General features: G+C 39.7%; 1 protein-coding gene across 3 annotated transcripts in view; it reads left to right on the forward strand.

Annotated features, from left to right (window-relative positions):
- Positions 1-22,857, forward strand: part of TEK (TEK receptor tyrosine kinase) — a 118,587-nt gene that overhangs the window by 22,685 nt on the left and 73,045 nt on the right. The gene's annotated exons all lie outside the window — the stretch shown is intronic.

The raw sequence follows: 22,857 nt of genomic DNA on the forward strand, positions 1-22,857 counted from the left end.
GAATTTACAAAAGATTTTTTCATAGGATGAAATGCTAAAAGGTCAGTATCATCACCTCCACTTTACGGGGGACCAAGCAGAGGCATAGAAGGCTGAGTTATCTGTGTATAGTCCTGGGTTACATTAGTATATGTGGCAGATCTGGGATTCAAACCCAGGATGGCTTGATTCCCTTGCTTCGAACTGCATACTGCTTGGCTCTGCTGTTCAGCAAGGCTAACCTGCCTGACCTCTCTCTCACTGTGATGTGATCTGTGTTTGATGCAGGGCACCTGGAGACTGAAATAGTTTAGACACAGCACCACCGTGAGAGCCATGACTAAATCCAAGGCTTTAGGATGCACAACACAAGCCATTTCCCTCCCTTCCAATGAGCTCATTTAAACGTGTTTATCTTTTTATGCTCTGTGTACAGTACTACTATCCAGAGATAGCCACTGTTCACATTTTCCAGATAAGATTGAATTTTATATCCCTCCCTGTGGAATTCACATGCCCTCTACCGGGTTTCCCCTGTGAATTCCCAGGGTGCGTATGTTCTCATGGTTACCTCCCACACGGAACTGGGCTTCGGTTTTAATTTAATTTATGCACTCCTCCCTTGCTCTCTCCTGCTGCTATATTCTCTGTTCACCGTGGTGCCGGGCCAGATGTGCAGCTCAGCCTTTTATCTCAAAAATAAGAAAGGCAACAATTTTTCGACACACACAGAGCTACAGAAAGATATAAATAAAGAGACACATAGACGGATAGTACGTTTCTGAGTATACTGCACTTGACCAATGAGTTCAAATAGAGATGTGGTAATGCAAACAGCTTCCCATGGAGTATCGGACATACCTGTTTCTTGAAGCCCTTCCGCACCTATCGTAGTGACTCTTTCCTTTGTGACACCCATTGGGATTATCTTAAATTTATGAATTAATTTAGGAAGAGTTATCTTTCCACTTAAGAACACTGTACATTTCTCCAAGTCTTGAAATCTTTTGTATCTTTTGGTAAAATTTCATAGATGTTTTCATAAAGGTCCAATGCATCTCATGTTGGAAATTTCATGGATATTTTCATAAAGGTCCAATGCATTTCATGTTGGGCAATTAAGTGATACATTATTAATACACTTGTGATCTACTATACCATTCTTGCCTGCTGGGAATCCAGAGAATATTTACAGAAGATGAATCATTTAATAAAGTGCTGAACTGATTTGCTAATATTTTATTTGGGATTTTTTTGCTTTTCCATAAGTGAGATAAGGAGTGTCTTCATTTTTCAGCTATTTATTTGAGGTTAGATAACAAGATTATTCTGCCTTAAAAGAATTGGTAGATTTCTATTTAAAAAAAAAAAAGTTTTTCAGGGCACCTGGGTGGCTCTGTTGGTTAAGCATCCAACTTCAACTCAGATTATGATCTCACCATTTGTGGGTTCGAGCCCCATGTTGGGCTCTGTGCTAACAGCTCAGAGCCTGGAACCTGCTTCAGATTCTGTGTCTCCCTCTGTCTCTGCCCCTTCCCCACTCATGCTCTCTCTCTATCTCAAAACTAAATAAACATTAAAAAAACAACAACAAAAAATGTTTTTCTATTACATAAACTCTCTAGCAAAATCAGTTGGCCCTGTGATTTTTTTTTTTTTTTTTTGAGAGAGAGAGAGAAAGACAGCATGAATGAGGGAAGGGTGGTGGGAGAGAGAGAGAGAGAGAGAGAGAGAGAGAGAGAGAGAGAGAATCTTAAGTGGGCTCCACACCCAGCATGGATCCTGACGTGGGGCTTGATCCCACAACGCTGGGATCATGACCTGAGTTGAAATCAAGAGTTGGATGGTTGCTTAACCAACTGAACCATTCAGGTGCCCCAGCCCTGTGAATTTTTGATGAGATCATTCAAGCTTTGTATTTTTTTAGCTTAACTTTAGGAATTTATATTTCCTAATAAAATCAATGAATATATTTTTTTCAAATTTATTAGTTGAGAATTATACATGGGATTTTCTTGTGATTTAAAGCATCTTTTCACAAGACCTATTTTACCTCTTGTTTTATTGCCAATTTTAGTTTCATAAATAGACTTCAGAGACTGGCTATTGTGAATTCTACCCACACCAAGAACTAGCTCTTGGAATTCTCATTTTTCTCTTTTTAAGTTTCTTAATATCTGTATTTAGCTTTATTTTTCTTTCTCCCTGCCTTTCTTGAGTCTTATTAGTTCTTTTTACAAAGGTTTCCTTAGGAGAATTCTCGATTTATTTATATTCAATAATAATAATAATAAGCCAAGTATTTAAAGCTATGTATTTGTCTGTGAAAGCAGTTTTGGACTCATTTGTGTGGTTTTGAAAGTAAGATTCTTATCTTATATTTTCTAGAAGTCTTGTCTTTTTAGTTCTCATCTTTTCTGAGAATTAGTAATTATTTAGAAGACTACTTATGATTTTTAAGAGTTTGGTTGTCTTTCTTTGTTTAGTGATGGATTGTTAAACTTGATTTAATATGTTGTGTAAGGGATTATTGTGGTTTGGGAGTATTGCATGGGTTGTTTCTCTTTGACTTCACTGAATTGAGTGTGTGAGTGTGTGTGTGTGTGTGTGTGTGTGTGTGTGTGTGTGCATACATGCGTACATGGATTACAACAGGGCTGCTATTCCACTGTTTTGTACTGGTTCATTTGTCCTGATTGTGAAAAGAGTGAAATAATTCTGTGCCATCTGGTAAATAATTGCTGCTTGCTCCTCCTGAATGCCCCCTGTCCTGCCACCTTGGCTGCCTAGATCCCTCTAGACTTTCCAACCACCCAGCAACTAGAGGGTTAATATCCGGCCTATCAGAGCCATTCAGAACCTTTTCTGGCACTCAGATCAGCATGCATTTTAATCTGGCTGGCCCAGGTTGTTAAATATTTTGAGTATTTACCTCGGAGCCAAACCAAATTTAAATGAGGCAAATCCAACTATATATACTTGGTCTCAAAGTATATAAAGGTGCAGATAATTTCACCTGGGCTTTCCCTTGCACTGAGCTCAGTCCCTGTTCTAGGTTTCTCATGCTCCAGTTGTGACCAGTGTGTGTGGAGGTGCATTCTTTTTGTGCTACCTGGTTCCCGAATACCAGCCAGCTCCTCCATCTGGTTCGCACTGAAGGCAGCGGTGATCTGATCCAGTGCTGGAGGAAAACCTGCATGTTACATTTGTGGACTAATGATGCACTTGCACATTCTCTTTTGGGGTTTTAAGGATTGTTAAGAGTAATTTTGGCTGTATAGTTTTACCTTTTACACACTGATCTTTTGAAATGTGTTGCTCCATTGGGTATATACTCAATTTTGGTACATATTCTTTGGATGATTGGGGAAAAAAAGAAGTTGAATCCTTTCATTTAAGGTATAGTTAGATATACCTGAAAGATACATGTATGTGTTTATGTACACATGTATATATGTATATATAATTTATAATAATTATCAAATTGCATGTTTCATTTTCACCTACTTCATCAGTGAAAATTTGAGAGAGATGTGATGCTATCTGCCAAAACTATTCTGCTTTCCTCCCACTCTTTTTGCTTTTATCTGTTTTTTTCTTTATATATTTGATTCTTTATGATTTGGAGCACAACAATCTGTAACACTGTGCTTTCTTCATGGACTTGACTTTCCATCAACATAATATAATACACTTTGTTCCATTTCCATCTTGCATTCCACTTTGTCTGAAACTAATACAATTACCCTTGTTTTCTTTATTTTAAATTGCTTTATTTTCTTTTTTCTTTTCATTTCTTGATAAATTCTTTGTCCATCTCTTGCTTTTAAGCTTGTGTGATTTTCAGTGAGTCTCCTATAAGCATCATCTAGGAAGATTTAATTTTTTCTGAGAGTACTTGCTATAGGTGATTTTAAACATTTATATTTAAATCACAGGTAATGTGTTTAATCTTAATTTCTGAATACTGTTTTATCCTTCACTTTTTTACACTTCTCTGATGTTTCCTTTTAGTGTTTTTTTTCTATCCTTTGCTTATTTGGCTTTATTTTGTTGACATTTATCTTCTCTAGTCATTTTTAGTGTATGTATCCTGTTTTTTATTTTATCAGTGGTTACCCTTAGTTTTTTCAGAAAAATTCTTTAACCTATGCTTCTGTATTTATAACAGTAAATAGTGAACCATATCTGGATACTTGGGTACCAATGGGGAACTCAGCACACTTAAACTTTCTCTGATTCTTCCTTTTCCCTTCTAAATCTTTGCTTGCTTAATATGGAATTTGAGATCCCAGTTACACATTCCTCAATTTTATGATATTAAAAAATTTTTTTTCTATTTATTTTTTTTAATTTAAATTCAAGTGAATTAACATACAGTGTAGTCTTGGTTCAGGAGTAAAAGCCAGTGATTCATCTTTTACATTAAAAAATATTTTAATAGTAAAAAGAAACATATTTTTCAGCCCAATTTTATTGGACTTTGGGGTTACTAAATGCTGATAAAGGGTTGATTGGCAGTCTTGGTTATCACTGTAGCTACAATTCCTCATTTGTTTTCTTGTCTTTAGTGGAAAGTGAGGAGAGTCCATACCAAAGGTGCTACTCAGATGACACCTTAAATCTGAGATCCTCCAAACTATGGAAGCAGCCCAGGTGTATATTAATAGATGAACAGATAAAGAAGAACTGGTGTGTTCACACACACACACACACACACACACACACACACACACACACACGCTATGGAATATTATTCAGCCATAACAAAAAAAAACCTGAAGTCTCGCCATTGGCAACGACATAGATAGGTCCAGAGAGTATAATGCTAAGTGAAATAAGCCAGTCAGAAAGACCAATACCATATGATTTCACTCATGTGTGGAAGTTAAGAAACAAAACAAATGAGTTTAGGAAGAAAAAGAGGGGGATTGAGAGAGAGAGAGAGAATCCAAGAAATAGACTTTTAACTATAGAGAACAAACTGATGGTACCCGGGCGGGGGGGTGGGTGGAGGGGTGGATGAGATGGGGATTAAAGAGTGTATTTAATATGGTTAAAAACAATAAAATAATTAAAAAAAAATCTGAGATCCAGAGATCTATTTCTCTTTCGTGATGTTGTTAATTAAATATGACTTCACATTTGGTGTATCTTTTTTTTAAGTTTATTTATTTTGAGGGAGAGAGCGCACATGTGTGTGCAAGTAAGGGAGAGGCAGAGAGAAAGGGAAAGAGAGAGAATCCCAAGCAGACCTCGCACTGTCACCATGGAACCTGACCTGGGGCTCAACCTCGTGAACTGTGAGATCAAGACCTGAGCTGAAGTCAAGAGTTGGATGCTTAACTGACTGAGCCACCCAGGCTCCCCTCCATTTGGTATATCTTAAAGTCCTCTCTCTTCTTTAATTAAAAAAAAAACAGTTGTAGTGGGTTTGAATGTTCACTTATGGCAGTCTGCAGATCTGAACTTTATTTTGTGAGCTGTGCAAAATAATGGAAGACAAATTCCTATTACCACTGAAATTTGAGCTGAGTCTTGGAAAAGACTGGACTTGAACAGAAAAACGTAGGTAGGGGAAGGGAGTCCTTGGCAGAAGCAACAGCATCACCAGTGGCCAGGAAGGAAAGTCTGCAGAGTTTGGGGCTACAGAGACCAATGGCACTATAATTCTGCAGTAGTTCAAGTGAGAAAGAATGAGGGCCTGAATGTGTGAGAAAAAGTAGAGCTGGAATGGATAGAATGTGATGATTGGCTATGAACAGTGAGGGGAAAGGCAGTTGTCAGTAACTCAAGAGTTTTCCGGCATCTGTGATTGGAAAGGTGAAAGCTTAAGAGATTATGAGAGAAGCTTAAAACAGGAGAAGATGCTGAGGTCCACTGTAGTCATATTACACTCGAGATGCCTGTCTGGGTGTCTGCAGGCATTTTCATCACCTGTGTTTGTAGCTGGGAAGAGGTTACAGCTGGAGACCTAGTTTTGGAATAAGTGATAACTGAAGCCTTGGGAGTTGGTGAGCTCACTGTGAACACGGAAATGGGGTCTTCCGTAGCCCTGGTCAGGCCATAATCTCTGGGCTAAGGTCACGGCCACTTGCTGAGTTTTGGCAAGAAAGGTGAATGCGAAATTAGATGCAAGGGAAACCTGCTATTTTAGATTCATGGTGTTATTCATGGAGTGCTCCTGTACCTCTACTGGGATGACCAAGTACCAAGGCATATGGCTCCTAAAACAATGCATATGGTGAGCCTCCTGTGCCAAGCTCTCAGTCAGGGAAAAGGAAGAGCTACGAAATTTCATTCTGTTCCAGATGGCTTACATTTAAGATCTCATGTAGTCACTCGTTTACTTGGCTTGTCTACGTCAGTTTCCTTGCCCATGATATGGAGATATAAATGACTAATTGATATGGTTGCTGGGAGAATTATGTGAAACAATGCATTTAAAGTTCTGAATGATAGTACGCACTGGATAAGCTGTAGCTATTATATTACTAACAACTCTAAGTAATAACTTGTGTGTACTTGACACACTGCTATTGAAACACCAAACTAGCAAATACTTGATGATACCGATTTGCAAATGGTGCTGCTTAAAGAAATATAGCAGCTCTAAGGAGGGGCCTGAGGGCCTGCTTCCAGGGTGGGAGAGGAGGTACAAAGCTGAGCTCCAGTCTCAGGGCCAAGCCACAGGAAGCATGGTTTTATCTGTTTTAGTTATCAGACATCAGCACAAAATTGCGTTGACATAAAGGCCTTGACTGAAAAATGAGAGTTGTTTGAAATGAGTGTGGACTTGAAGGCACAGGGGAGGGAACACTTATTGAATCCAGGTAGAGAAATGGCAAAGGAGGACTGTCCACCAGAGCTGTGGTTTCTGTAGATGGCTGAGCCCCGGCGCGGGGGGAATAAACTCGTTCCTTCCACCCTCCTCTCTCCTTCTGGGGCTTCCTACTAGCTGCACCCAGTGGAACCCAGGTGGCCTCCATGGACCCAGAGCAGGGTGGAGAAGGTAGGAGCCCGGCTGGTGAGGGCCACACCCTGTCAAAACAGACCTGAGGAACAGCCTGGCCTTAGCAGGTGAGACTCTTACACTATGACTTTTAAACTCGTGTTCTAAATTTGATTGAAAAATGCACCCAGCTTATCTATGCCCAGAGTATCCGACTTGAGTATTTAATGCAATTGCTTCTCTGCCTTTCGTGTTTTTGGACTGCTTTTCCTCAAGTGACTGCACAGACAGGCTCTGTCTCCAGGCTGCCAGAAAAATCTAAGTACATCCCACATTGTCTAATTGGGAAGATAAAGGAATCCTTCTCCTAAACCGTTACAGTGATAAAATTCCCAGCAGCCGCTATAAATAGATATAAATAAATATCTATTTATAGCAGCCGCTATAAATAAATATAAATAGGTACCACATCTGTGCCACCCATGAGACACAGCCCCTGCCCTGTGGCATCTAGGAGGCTTCCCAGGATATGTGAGAGCATAAGCCAGGATATGTGTAGACTAAGCAAGAGTTAGCCAGTTGAGTGTGGGCATAGAACCTCTGGAGGAGGGCAGTGCAGGCATGGAGTATAGCTCATGCAAAGAGAGTCCAAAGATGGGCCTTTAAGAAGAGTTGCCAACATGTTTGAAATGATGTCATTGTCACTGGAATAAATGGGCCTGGCAGGGGCCCAAAGTGATCCATTAACTGTGACACCCAGGGTTTCTCAAGAATCTTCTTTTAAGGAAGACACACAGACTAGCACCTCTTGAGGCATTCAGGCCTGCAGTTTGATAGGGGAAAAGCCAACATAAAGTTTAGTTGGTATTTCACCTAGCAAATGTGTCTGTAGTTTGGAAGTACAAAGGATTTTAAGAAATACTAAAAAAAATTTTTTTTAGAGAATGAGGGAGAATGTGAGCTGGGGAGATGAGCAAAGGGAAAAAGAGAGAGAGAGAGAGAGAGAGAGAGGGAGAGAGAATCTTAAGCAGGCTTCATATTCAGCGCAGAGCTGGATGCAGGGTTCGATCCACAACCCTGGGATCATAACCTGAGCCGAAATCAAGAGTTGGAGGCTCAACTGAGCCACCCAGGCGTCCCAGGATTTTTTTTTTTTTTTTTTTTTTTTAATGGAGGGGAGAGAATAGGACCAGACAAGCTGCTTTGTTTCCAGAAGTAAGACTTCCAATTACAGAAGTAATTTATGTAAGGCCCGGAGGACAACAGATTCCAGAATTGCAATGAAGGAATTTCTAAATGAAATGATACAAGGCTAGAGGCCCCTGAGCCCTCTTCTACAATGAGGGGCTGCTGAGCCAGAGCATTTGATGCTTCCAAAGGCAGAGCCACTGTCCTGTTGAAGAGTAAAGAGAAGTGAGCTGTGCTAACAGCTCAGAGCCTGGAGCCTGCTTTGGATTCTGTGCCCCTCTCTGCCCCTCCTCTGCTTACACTCTGTCTCTGTCTCTCTCTCTCTCTGAAAAATAAAGAAAAAACATTAAAAAAAAAATTAAAGACAATGAAGAAAATGTAAAAGTGGATTCTCCCGCCCGGAGACATACAGGGTGGGGGTGGGGAGCATTTGTTTAGGTGAGTGGTTTCCCTGAGGGGTCAGCTGGCAAAGGCCAGTGGAGCCAAGGCTTATGTTGTCTCCAAATAGTCCCCGTGCTCCTCCAAGGCCACCACCTTGCCACCAAGCTGGTTGTGAAACTGCTTTTCTTGCATGTGAAGAGAATTGGTTTCCTGTTAAGGTCAGTTCTGTAAGAAAGGGGACAAGAATCAAAGTACTTTTGAAGGAAACAAAGGGAATCTTCATTAGCTCAGGATCGGCCTGTTTCCTGCCCATATGGGTTTGAAGTGTGTGGGAGGGCAGGCGCACCGCAGGACACAAAGCCATTAGCACTTCTTCCTTTTGTGGGTGGGTGCTTGCGCTCCAAGGGGACTTAGGAAGAAAAAAAAAAAAAAAAAGAAAACAGAAACAGAAGACCTTTCCCTGAGGCTAAGACAGACCCTACTTTGATACAGATTCACGTGGTCAAACTGGCTTTGTGCCATGCTCATAGAAATAGTCCTTGACACAGAAGCCAATGATTTAGATGTTCTCCCATTTTACAGTTGAGTACAATGAGACAAAATTTCAATACCAGAGTTTTTAACTACTCCACTATCCTATTGATGCTGCCAGGCAATTGGTAATTCACAAAAGAGTCACCTGGGTTTAAGATGTATTACTTTCCATGACTGGAATTCTTCCATTTCAACTTAAATATATTGAGAGTATGAGCAGTCGATCAAACATAGTGCTTGATGCTGGAGAGTTGAGGATGAACAAAACAATTCTTTTCTTCAGGAAGTTCATGGAGACAGACAAGTCAGTTATTAATTAGAACCCTGCCACTAGATTGATTTATTGTATATGCTTTTCTATAAATAAAAATACTTATTTTAAAATTATAAAAGAAATACAACATTAAGTATGTGAAAGAGTAAGCAAAAATTTACCTTCTTCCTCACCCCACTCTTCATTTCTAAGCCTAGCAATTTCATTACCCAGAGGTACCACTGTTACTACATTGGCGTATGGCTTCTAGTCTTTTCTCTGTAGTTTGGCAAAAATGGGATCATGGATGTTGTTTTGCGACGTCTTTACTTTTCTTTATTTTTTTATTATTTTTTTTTACAACTTGTTTTCTTAATATATCAGGGACATAACTCCATGCAACTTACAATATTCTGTTATACATAAGGGTCATCATTAATTCAGCCATGTTCCTTTCCTGAATTTTGTGTTGTTTCCAGTTTGTGGCCGTAGGCTGTGATGAATATCCTTGCTATGTCTTTGTGTATTTTTACTGGTCATTATGCACGATACATTTTGAGTATAATTTTAAAAATTAATATATAGTATAATTGACTTTGTGTGTGTTTAGCCCTATGAGTTTTTTTAATTTTTTATATATCTTTTATTTTTTAATGTTTATTTTATTATTTTATTATTTTTATTTATTTTTGTATGAAATTTATTGTCAAATTGGTTTCCGTGCAACACCCAGTGCTCATCCCAATGGCTGCCCTCCTCAGTGTCCATCACCCACCTTCCCCTCCCCCCACCCCTCATCAGCCCTCAGTTTGTTCTCAGTATTTAAGAGTCAGCCCTATGAGTTTTAATGTATGTATAGATTCGTGCAACTGCTATTACCACAATCAGAATACAGAACCATTCCGTCACCCCAGAAATCTTATTGTACTGCCCCAGTGTACACATACCTCTCTCCCACTCCTATTCCCCGGCTCTAATCCCTTCTCTTCATCCTCAAAATGCTTTCCTTTTCCAGAATGTCATATAAATGCAATCATACAATATGTAGCTTTCTGATAGTACCTTATTTTACTTGGCTTAATGCCATGTTGTTGTAAGTTTCAAAAGTTTGTTCCTTACTGTTGTGGAGTAGTATTCTATTGTGTGGATGTACCACAGCTAGTTAATGCATTCATCTGTTGAAGGACATTTGGATATTTCTAGCTTTGAGTGATGGTAGATAAATAGAGCTGCTATCATCAACATTCATTGTATGACCATAAATTTTCGTTTCTCTAGGGTAAATACCTAGGAGTAGCATTGTTGGGTGATACGATAAATGTAAGTTTCACTTTATAAAAAAATGTTGAAACATTTTCCCCAGTGATTGGACCATCCATTTTACATTACCACCAGCCATGCATTCTAGCTAACACTCCGTATTACCAGGTTTTTTTGTTTGTTTTGTTTTTAGCCATTCTAATAGGTATGTAGTAGTATCTCATTGTGATTTGAATTAGAATTTCCCTAATTCTGCATGCTTTTTTGCCATCCATATGTCTTCTTTGGTGTAGTATCTCAAATCCTGTGCCCATTAAAACAAAAAAATGAGTTGTTTTCTTACTGATGAGTTTTGAAAGTTTTTTTTTATGCATTCTGGATACAAGTTGTTTGTCAGATACGTGATTTGCAAATATCTTCTCCCAGCTGTAGTTTGTCTTCTTATTTTAACATTATCATTTATGGACCAAAGTTTAAAATTTTTGTAAAATCTAATTTGTCCATTTTTTCTTTATGGATCACACTTTTGGTGTCATAGGTAACAACTCACGACCTAAGACCAACATCATGAAGATTTTTCTCCTATGTCTTAAAATTTTCATATTTTTACATTTTATGCAATTTATTTTCAATCAGTTTTTGTTTTAAGGTTGGAGGTTTTAGTTCAGGGCTCAGTTATTTTGCATATTGATGCCCAATTGTTGCAACCCTATTTGTTGAAAAGAACAACCTCTTGTCTCTGAATTGTTGAAAGATACATTTTTGATGTGAAATGGTGTCATATGAGTATAGTTTAATTGTTAATGGGTTTTGAGGCCGGTCTGCTTAAATTTGAATCTCAGTTTTACCACTAATTACCTGTGTGACAATGACCAAGTACTTAACCTTCCTCTGCCTTCATCTCCTTTTCTGGAAAACAAAGATATAGTACCTACTCCATAAGATTGCTATGATGATTATTATGAAGAATACACTTAAAGCAGGGCCTGTCATATAATAAATGATGAATGAGGGTTAGCTTTTGTGTAACTTTACAATTATTGTAGATATTACAAACATGTCCTACAAATGCATTTCCAAGAAAATACAAAATATTGCAACCACTTTGTCTTCAACCTACAAATTGGCTATGTGTATTTCTTCATTGGTGAATTGCCACTAATTTTACTTTTTATAAAATTTACTTATATATCATATATATTAACTCTTCAGGTTTTACATATAACAATGTCTTTTTCTGTTAGAGTGTCGGAACTTTAAGTTTTACTCCCTAACCTCTGGGGAGGGGGCAGGCGCTGGAGGTTGAATCAGCTAATGGTCAATGACTTTGGCAATCATGTTAATGTGATGAACCCTCTATAAAAACCCAAAAGGACTGAGTTCAGAAAGTGTCTGGATCCTGAAGAGAGCATGGAAGCTCCTGGCCCTTTCTCCATACCTTTCCCTAGGTACCTTTTCATCTGGCTGTTGATTTATATCATCATGTCTTTTATCGTATCCTTTAATAAACTAGTAAATGTGTTTCTCTGAGTTCTGCGAGCCACTCTAGCAAATTAAAAGAACCTAAGGAGGTCCTGGGGACCTCTGATTTCTAGTAAGTCAGTCAGGAGTACAACAGCTGGCACCTCAAGTCCAAGGAGGAGGGTTTTGGAGCCTCCAGTCTGTAGCCCAATGGAGATGTGCAGATGACAGCCTGGACTTGTGACTACTCTCCCAAACGGGGAGGGGGATGTGTAGTGGGCAGTTTTACAGGACTGAGCCCTTACTCTGTGGAATCCAATGCTGTCTCCAGGTGCATAATGTCAGAATTGGATTGAATCTCAGACACCTTGCTGGTGTCCAAGAATTGCTTGGTGTGGTATGTTGGGGAACCCCTCCCCCCAACTTTGGAATTGGGTCCAGGAACCCAAAAAGGGTTGGTGTCAATAGACCTATAAATGGAATATAAATACCTCTCTTCACTAGTATTATAAGAAGTCAGGTGTACAAAGTTTATAGATTACCTAGCATTAGTACCTATTAAGTAGTGTGTGGTAAAGAGTGCTAACTTTTGTCCCTGCGTGATATAATCTGAGGCCTGCTGGCGAGGCTAACCCTCTTCCTTTGTCGGTCTTCTTGTAGAGACCATCACGATCCTGGACTTTTTCCATTACAGACTCATTTCTTCGGTTTGCTCTTCTAATAATTCTCAGTGGGTTGTCACTTTAGGCTCTTCTTGATTATTCTCTTTTTTGTGCAAGCAAATCAATCAAATTGGCTTCTCAATCGGGAGATGGAGATCAAGGCATGGGGGAGTTAAAGAGTTTTGTTTAATTCTGTCTTGGAAGATATAGCTATTTGGTTGTAGAAGTAGATACACCCACCTTTGGGCAGCATAAGGGTGGAAGGGAACTTGGCAGGTGATTGAATCTGGATGAGAGCCAGAGAGAAAAGGTGGTCTGGCACCAAATGTGGATTCCTCTCACACCAGACTCATTTCCTGGCACTGGATGAACATGGTCAAATTAGAGAGCACTCTTCTCTTGGGGTGAAGTGGACAGGAAAGATGGTAAGACAGCATTGTAAGGCGGGGGCGGGGGGCATTTGCGAGGTGATCAAATTTCATTTCCGGATATTCCCAATCTCTTTGTCCTGTATCCTTTCCAGATTTTTGGCTGCCTCTCCTCAGTGTCTTTCCTCCCTTGCCCCAGTTTCTACCAAGCTCCAGGATTTTCCAGGTACCATCCTGCCAGATTTGTAAACATTTCAAAATCCCTCACATCAAAGATGTGTCCATTTACACTGACAGCTACCCCCAGTGAGAGAAAGGGCGCTGGAGAGAAATCAGCACTTGCAGCCTGGCTTTTCTGCTGTCTTTGATGTGACCCTTGAACATTCTCTTTTCCTTGGGTCTCAGTTTACTCTGTATACATTGTGAGGCTTGAACCAGGGAATCTCAGAAGTCCCTTCCAGTTTAAACAAGCCTTGATTTGGTGGTATGATGCTTTCTCTACCACTGCCTTACAGAATAGAGTTTGCATTTAAGTGCACATATGTGCTTGATAATTAGTGAAGTCTCACTTTGCAGACGTTCTGCCTATTCCCTGAAAATAAAAAGTTTCCTGCCAACTGAATGATGCTCAATCTTTAAAAATTTTTTTTTCTATTTTTTTTTTTTTTAACATTTATCTATTTTCAAGAGACAGAGAGAGACACAGTGTGAGGGGGGAGGTGCAGAGAGAGAAGGAGACACAGAATCCGAAGCAGGCTCCAGGCTCTGAGCTGTCAGCATAGAGCTCAACATGGGGCTCCAATCCAACAGTGAGATCGTGACCTGAGCTGAAGTCGGATACTTAACTGACTGAGCCACCCAGGCACCCCCCCACCTTTTTTTGACTAATGCTAACTAGAACATGTGTTATTTATCCTGGATAGAAAATTTCTGGTGTTCTAAGGTGGGGAAAGGATGCCATTTCCTCCAGGAGACAGACAAGGACTCTATTTGGCTGCGAAGCAGGGATGGGAAACAGCGATGCCCTTTGGGTAAACTGGCTTGGCACAGCTCATGGGTGAGAACAGTTTGTTGTTAGACACAGCCTATTCACATCAGGAATGTCCTTGTCTAACTCCAAACTCCCAATTACACAATAAAATAACTTCCTTTAGTTATTTCCAGTCTTGTGCATTTTGGTATCTTCTCGTTAATTATCCAATACCTTCTTAAGGAAACTTGAGGATGAAGTTATTGCTCAGACAGTTACTACATACATAAAAAGATCATGGAGACCAAAAAGAGATTGAAGTGTTGGAAGTATGCCTGGGAATTGGATTTCTTCAGAGGAGACAAGAAAGCAGAGAGGATACTGAAAATACTTTAACATAGACATCTAGAAATGGCCCTAGTAGTTCTTAGGATCCAATAAAAAGAAACTAATGCTAACTTTAGGGTAGACTTAAGAAAGAACATTCTAGAAGCGAGTCTTATTAAATACTTATTCATTCTTAAAACCCTGCTCCATAGTTTCCCTTTTGGGGAAAACTTTTCTGTCTTCTCATATCCCTTTTGCTTTGCCTGGGTAAGTGGAACTCTCCTTCTGGCCAAATGTCACTTCCTGAGGGAGCTTTGCCTGGTCCTCAAACCCTTCCCCTACTCCAGCCAAGTCTGATTAAGTTCACCATTATGCTATCCCATAGCACCTTGTAATTCTCTCTCACAGTATTTATCATGGTTCCAGTGTTATATTTATGTATGTGCTTAGTTTCTCACATCTGTCTTTCACGTTTGCCTGTAAATGACATGAGGAATGAGATTATCTGTTTTATTCATTGTTGTATCTCCAAGTACAGCACAAGGGAGGTGCTCGGTAAGTTTGTTTAGTGGACGGGTGGACAAAGAAATAATGAGAAGTTTTTAAACTATAGAGAATTTTCCTTTTTTGGACAGCATTAAAAAAAACAAACAACAGAAGTAAAGTAAAATCCAAATGATTCCACCAAATATCTTGGATAGTCTGTGGGTTGTCTCAGCTTCTTTGGCTGTTAGCTAATCCCCTTGATACCAGAAATGCTTTTGGCTAAGGTAGTACTCATTGACATTTTAAATATTTGGAAGTTTAAGATATCTACTGCTATTACAAAGGTGAGACATTCAAGAACACTTCAGAAAGGTTTTAAATGTAGTCAATATCAAACTTCCAGGAAATCATACAGATAGTTTTTCTGAAGACATGTTATCTTATTCCAAACACATATCAGTGAAACTACCAATACCACAATTTTAAGGTGATAAGCACAAGAAAATGACTTCAGTATGCAGTAATTTAACCTAGTTTGTACGCTTAGCCTGTCAGCAGGGAGTTGGGTTAATTAGAACTTCACTGTCTGCAGCAGTACTAACTTGAATGTGGGAAGAGAGGCTAATTAGAATAAGCATGTTGTGCTGCATTGGGATGTATTTGCATTGATAATCATATTTAATGTTTCATTTGATTGTAAGAGGAGAAGTAGTTAAAAGTGATGGCCTTGGAGGTTTTATGTTTTTATTTTAGCAAAACCATTTTTCTCCCAAATAAAAGCTTATGTGAAGTGTAAATGTAAAAAACAGGTAAAAGTTGAACGTCTCTTTGAGAGTGTGTATGTGTGTTAATTTCTCCTCCACCGGTCTCAGAAACTTCTGGAACATTTTAGAGAATGAGAACTTGAAATACAGTTTGAAAAATAGCTCGGTCTCTACTTTCTAATTTATTTAAGTTCTGGGGAGCCTGGGTGGCTCAGTCTGTTGAGTGTCTGACTTCGGTTCAGGTCATGATCTCGTAGTTAGTGAGTTCGAGCCCTGCGTTGGGCTCTGTGCTGACAGCTATGAACCTGGAGCCTGCTTCACATTCTGTGTCTCCCTCTCTCTGCCCCTTCCCTGCTCATGCTCTATCTCTCTTTGTCTCTCAAAAAAATGAATAAACGTTAAAAAAAATTAAAAAAAAATTAAGTTCTATCATATGGATGTTGATTTAGGTCCATAATCCTTTTTATGACCATTTTTTACTTTTTTGTTATCATGTTTAAATTTTAATTCCAGTGTAGTCAGCGTGCTGTGTTGTATTAGTTTCAGGCGTACAATATAGCGATTCAGCAATTCCACATATGACTCAGTGCTGTCATCAAGGTAAGTGTACTCTTGATTCCCTTCACCTATTTCACCCATGGTCCCACCCATCTTCCCTCTGGTAACCATCTGTTTGTTCCCTATAATGAAGAGCCTGTTTTTTGTTTTGTGTCTTTTTTCCCCCTTCAATCATTTGTTTCTTAAATTCCACACATAAGTGAAATTATATGGTATTTGTCTTTCTCTGACTGGCTTACTTCACTGAGCATTATACTCTCTATTGGATCCCTGTTGTTGCAAATGGCAAGATTTCACTCTTTTTGATGGCCGAGTAATATTCCATTGTATATACAGTAAAACCTTGGTTTGTGAGCATAATTCGTTCCAAAAACATGCCTGTAATCCAAAGCACTTGTATATCAAAGCAAATTCCATAACCCAAAAATATTCATATAAAAATGATTACAATACTGTAATATAATACAAAATAATAAAGCAAATACAAAATATGACAAAAAATAAGTTAACCTGCACTACCTTTGAAAGCCTTCATGGCTGGTGTGAGGGAGACAAGAGAGAGGAGGGTTATTGTGTAGGAAGAATTTCACTATCACTAATGGAATCACTGCTGGCTCAATGGAATTTTTTTCTGTGTACAATGGGGGCCATTGTATACGCTCGCACAATGTTGACTACAGTAAAGAATTAATAAACTCTTGTCATATACTGCATTTAATGTAACTGGAAATAAGGCAGCAGAAGAAAGGGTCTATATCTGTAGGCAGCCTGACCTAGAATGAAGCAAAGCATTCCTAAGCTTCCTCTTGTATGGAAAAGCAAAGGACTGTCCACAGGTGCTTAGAAATGACAAAAAATACACGAGAGCCAGTTGTGGACACCTTCCAACATTTTGAAAAATCCCAAATTTCTGCCAAACACCGTGGCCTGAGATTGAGCATCTGAGCATGGGAGATGATCACCCACAAGCCCTCAGAGAGAGAGAGAGAGAGAGAGAGAGAGAGAGAGACAGAGAATAACCATTGGCTCAGTTGTGATCATGTTATGTTTGGCATCATGTGCTATTCATATTGCAAAGCATCACTTGCTTATCAAGTTAAAATATTTTAGAAATGTTTGCTTATCTTGCAGAACACTTACAGAGCAAGTTACTCACAATCCAAGGTTTTACTGTATACACCACATCTTCTTTACCCATTCATCAGTCTATGGGCCCTTGGGCTGTTTCTGTAATTTGGCTGTTGTAGATAATGCTGCTATAAACATCAGCGTGCCTATATTCCTTTGAATTAGTGTTTTTGTATTCTTAGGGTAAATACCCAGTAATGCGACTACTAAATCATAGAGTAGTTCTTTTTTAAAATGTTTTGAGGAAACTCTGTATTGTCTTCCACAGTAGCTGCACCAGTTTGTATTCCCAGCAACAGTGCACAAGTGTTTCTTTTTCCCACATTCTCACCAATACTTGTTATTTCTTGAGATTTTTATATTAGCCCCTCTGACAGGTGTGAGGTGATATCTCATTGTGGTTTTGATTTGTATTTCTCTGAGGATAAGTGATGTTGCACATCTTGTTATGTGTCTGTTGGCCACCTGTATGTCTTTGGAGAAACACTGTTCATGTCTTCTGCTCATTTTTTAATTGGATTATTATGATTTCTTGGTGTTGAGTTGCATAAATTCTTTATATGTTTTGGATACTAACCCTTTATCTGATAGGTCATTCACAAATATCTTCTCCTATTCCATCTTTTAATTTTGTTAGTTGTTGGCTTTGCTGTGCAGAGCTTTTTTATTTTAGTGTAATCCTAGCAGTTTATTTTTGCTTTTGTTTCACTAGCGTCAGGAGACATATCTAAAAAGAGGCTATTATGGCCAGTATCAGAAGAATTACTGCTTATGCTCTCTTACTGGATATTTATGGTTTCAGGTCTCACATTCATGTCCTTAATGAATTTTGAATTTATTTTTGTGTGTGGTATAAGAAAGTGGTCCAGTTTCATTCATGCACGTTGCTGTCCAGTTTTCCCAGCACCATTTGTTGAAGAGGCTGTCAGACTGTCTTTTTCCCATGGCATATTCTTGCCTTCTTTGTTGAAGATTAATTGACCACATAATTGGGGTTTATTTCTGGGCTTTCTATTCTGTTCCATTGACCTATGCGTCTATTTTTCTGTGACCGTTTTTAAAGAAAAATATTTCTATTTCTTGGTTTTTGAGGTATTATTCAGAGCAATGTTGAATGAGAAAATCGAAGTGCAATTTTCAGTGTACCACATGCAATTTAATAAGCAAATGTTACTGTGAAAGATTAGATGATGGGCTGTATAGCACACCAAAAATAGAATGAGCAAAATGACATTTTAGAATGTTGTTATGTCTCCACTGTGATGGACGATCATTTGTGAACTTGGCGGATGCCATGTCATGATGGAAGGTAAATAAGACACATTTTAGGCAAATATTGAGAAGTGTTTGCAAGGTCTTTGCTAAGGAAAAATAGTACCAATCCCCAGAATATAAAAGCTGTGTGAAATTCAATATGCAGACTTAGTTACAGCAAACTTAGCCTTGATGAAAGAAGTGTAATGAACTAAGTACTAAATTTGAGCAGAGCCCTTCAGACTAGGCTCGTGGCAAAATAGCTCCACAGTGGTCCCCAGCAGGACTTAGAGAAGACCGTGCTGTGATGGAGGAAAAGATGTGAGGCATGGTTGCTGATATTGGTGTGAGCTCAGATGGGGGACTGTCTTTTGGCCATTTTTCTGAGGAAAATGTCCCTAGTAGCAGATTCCTCTGTGGCACCAGCTATGAGACTGTAGTCACACCTTTCAGTGTCACTGGCTGAACTCTTTCAAGAAGCCACAGGCCACAGCTGTACCCATTGCATTTGGGCCCCTGCTCCATTATTCTCTTTGAGAGGCAAAGTGTGGGGGGCGCCTGCGTGGCTCCGTTGGTTAAGCGTCTGACTTGGTTTTGGCTCAGGTCGTGATCTCACGGTTTGGTTCATAGGATTGAGCCCCACATCTGTCTCTGTGCTGACGGTGTGGAGTCTGCTTGGGATTCTCTCTCTCTCCCTCTCTCTCCCTCTGCCTCTGTCTCACTTGTTTGCGTGTGCGTGCATGCACGCCCCGCCCTCTCAAAATAAATTAAAACCCCCCAAAAAGCAATAATTTGAAACAAAAAGAAAGGTTAAGTGTGGCTATTGTTCTTCTCTCTGTTCTTAAATTTTTTTAAACCCATGTATTTCCCTCTGGCATTGTGGAATGACATCACATTTCCTATTAGTCCAAAAAAGAGAGAAAGAGAGAATGCATTATTTGGATGCAATCCAAGGAGATCTGGGGTAGATGTGGGGACCACTGATGAGAGACATATATATTCCTGTGGCTCTTGAATCCCTCCCAAATGCATCTTTTTAAGGCTAGAGGAATAACTTACTTTTTACATTTAATTTTTATGTGTAGGTATTATTCCAATGGTTCAAAAGCAGCATATATAAGTACATGGTGAGAAACCTCCCTCTTACCCTGTCCCCCAACTACCCCACTCTCCTCTAATGGATCCCTCTTGTTCTCAGTTTCATGTGTCACCTTCCAGAATTTCTTCAGGCATACACAGACAAGTACAAATATGTGCTCTTGTTTTGGGAAAACTGAAGATTTTTAAGATGCATCCCAGGAATCTGGTAGTTATTTCTTCTCATTTCCAAAGCTCATATACAAAATCCTTGTGATACTTTATTGTAAATGCCATAACAAAGGGCAGAGAGCTCACTGGTGGGAGAGGGCTTCCTGTCCCTGGCATGCTGAGTAAGGGTAGGAAAGCATTGCCAAGTCTGGGTGCTCTTAGTACACAATCTCCCTTTCTGTCACTCAAAGTAGAGGGAGAGAGCTGGGAGGAACAAAAGGGAAAAGAAACCAGATCCATACCCAGAAACAATCCACAGATGAAGTGTGGCTGTCTCGTCAAATCAACTGCTTTCTGTCTTATTTCCTAAAGTCATTAAATAAACCACAGCCAGTGCCAGTGCAGTTCAGTGAGTTCAGAGCAGATCCCTCGGTCTTGGCAAGCCACCCAACTGATCCTAGAAATGGGGCTGGATTGAACCGGAGCTGAAAGAATTACAGTGTTTCCTTCCTCTGATGACTCTCTCGGGGGACATGCCTGGAATGAGTGAGCGCAGGAGATGAGGTGGTGTTCGCTCAGAGGCACAGCTGGATGTACGTGTGGAAGTGGGGGCTGTGCTCCAGTGTTACATTTAGAGGCTGTAATTCCACTGCTAGTTTTCCTAGCTTATCCTCTCTTACAACATTTTCCTTATCCCAACCACTGTCTCTTCTCTGGAGAGCTTAAAGTTACCATTGAGGCTTGACACAACATAGATGCTACAGGGTCAGGCTTGGAAACTCATTCTAGGTGAGGTTTTCTCCCTCAGTCCCATGTACTGAGTTAACATTTACATTAAGACTTCACTTTGGCATTCTTCCTAATTGATGAGATAAAAGTCTAACTCCTAACTGAATTATTCTCAGAACATCACTGCATGCACCCAACATTGGTGGTTGCCATTAGAAAAAATTGTATGAGGACTTCATGGCAGATGTAATGCTTACCATAAGCAGATGCTAAAAAAGTTCTCATAAAGGGACACCAGTCAGCTCCCGTTACTCCGCAATCATTGATCACCTCTCTGTGGCATTTTCTAAAAATCGTAGCATTAGCTTTTTAAACTCCATTAATTCTCAAAACAGCCTTTTACGTATGGGCAAGAAGGTCAGTTTAGACTCAGAAGAGTACTTTCATTTTTAACCTTACTATTCTAGAAGTGGGAATGGTGAACTTGAATCAGACAGATCTGGAATAAAATTTGCCCATCCATCCATCCATCCACCCACCCACTCACTCATCCAGCAAATGCTTAGTAACCCTTTACATAAGGGACCTAGGCAGGGTATTCCTATATATGTCAATGTGAACAAAATGGCTTCAATCCTTGTATTCATGGAACTTACCATCTAAGAGAAGAGAAAGTAAATAAAATAATCCCAGAGTGTGGTAACCATTATGCGGGAAACAAACAGGAGGCCGTTTAGAGGGTAACAGGATGAGAGTGTACAGATAGTGTAGATCAAGTAGGTAGGGAAGCCATCTGTGAGAAAGGTGTTTAGGAAGAGGCTCCAAGGGTGAGCAGAAGTTAGCCATGCAAGGAGCAGAGCCAGGTGCAGAGATCAGCATGTGCAAAGTCTTTGAGGTAGGAGAGGGCATAGTGTATCTAAGGAACTGAAAGATCTATGGGAGTTTGAATTCTAGCTAGGACTTCAGTAGCTGTGGAAGACAGAATTGCCACTCAATCCTTTGAGCCTTCATTTCCTCATATTGAAATGTCAGATAATGGTGCACACCTCACAGGGTTGTTGGGAGAATTTAATGGGTATTAAAGGAAATAACATGTAGTCTACTTGAATCGCTTGACATCTTCACAAAGGTCTCTGAGACCCCGGTTGGTCCTTGGCACCCAATGTGATTGACCTGTCCAGCCTCCTGATCATTGTATGTAGACTTGGGGACCAACCATCACGTGGACCAGAACATCCTCCATCCCTAGTTTTTCACACTCAGCAAGAGGAGAGAATGGGCACAGATTTCATTTGTTCATCTTAAAATCTTTGGACATCAAAAGAGAAGTAGGGGAGGGAAAGAAGAGGAGGGACAGAAAGTGAAAAGAAAGGATTTTATTTTCTAAAATGTGTTTCATTATTTATGGAATAACTATTAAAGACCAGATAGGATTTCTTAACTACATTTGGAGAGGGTTGAGGTTTGGACATAGGTGTTCAGAAAACAATAAAGAGAGCTGAAATAGTGGTCATTGTATGTAGCAGACACAGTACTTAGTAAGTTTTGTACTTTATCTCCTTTAATCTTCACACGAATCCTGTAAGATTGGTCTTATTAGCCTTGTTTTAAAGACGAAGTGAATGAAGCTCAGATAGAAAGGTGGACCTCGCTCAGTTCCTGTCTTGTGGGACTTAAGATGGAATTGGACAAGTCTTTGGTAACAACGAGAGTCTATAAATTTAGCATGCTGTGTGTAGAGTTGATATATTTTTTAGAATGCTTTATTGTGGCGGTACCACATTATTATTAATTTTTTACTTTATTTGTTTTGAAAGGAAGAGCAGATACCTGTGTGAGCAGGGGAGGTGCAGAGGGAGAGGGAGAGAGGGAGAAAGACAGTCTTGAGCAGGCTCCACGTCTAGCGTGGAGCCTGATGTGGGGCTTGATCTAATGACCATGAGATCATGTCCTGAGGTGAAATCAAGAGTTGACTGCTTAACTGGGCCACCCGGGTGCCCCTATCATTAATTTTTAATAATGATAATTATTATCATTAATAATGACAATAATGCTATTATCATGAATTTATCTCAACTCAACGAGCATTTGCTGAATTCTTAACTAATGTCCCAGACGCTTTAGTGGGTGGAGATTTGTAACACACAGCTTTGTCTTGGGGATGGAGAATAACTGATAGCTCATTGTAGCTAGGGTGTGCAGTGGAGTAGGACTGGTTAGTAGCGTCTGAGTGATGGTCACTGTAAAGAGTTTTGGATCTTGTCCTATGGAAGAGTAGCATTAGAAAGACTGCTCCCTAGGGGCGCCTGGGTGGCGCAGTCGGTTAAGCGTCCGACTTCAGCCAGGTCACGATCT

This window comes from Puma concolor, chromosome D4 (genome assembly GCF_028749965.1).
Source record: "Puma concolor isolate L17-30 chromosome D4, mPumCon1.1.hap2, whole genome shotgun sequence".
Classification (NCBI taxonomy): domain Eukaryota; kingdom Metazoa; phylum Chordata; class Mammalia; order Carnivora; family Felidae; genus Puma; species Puma concolor.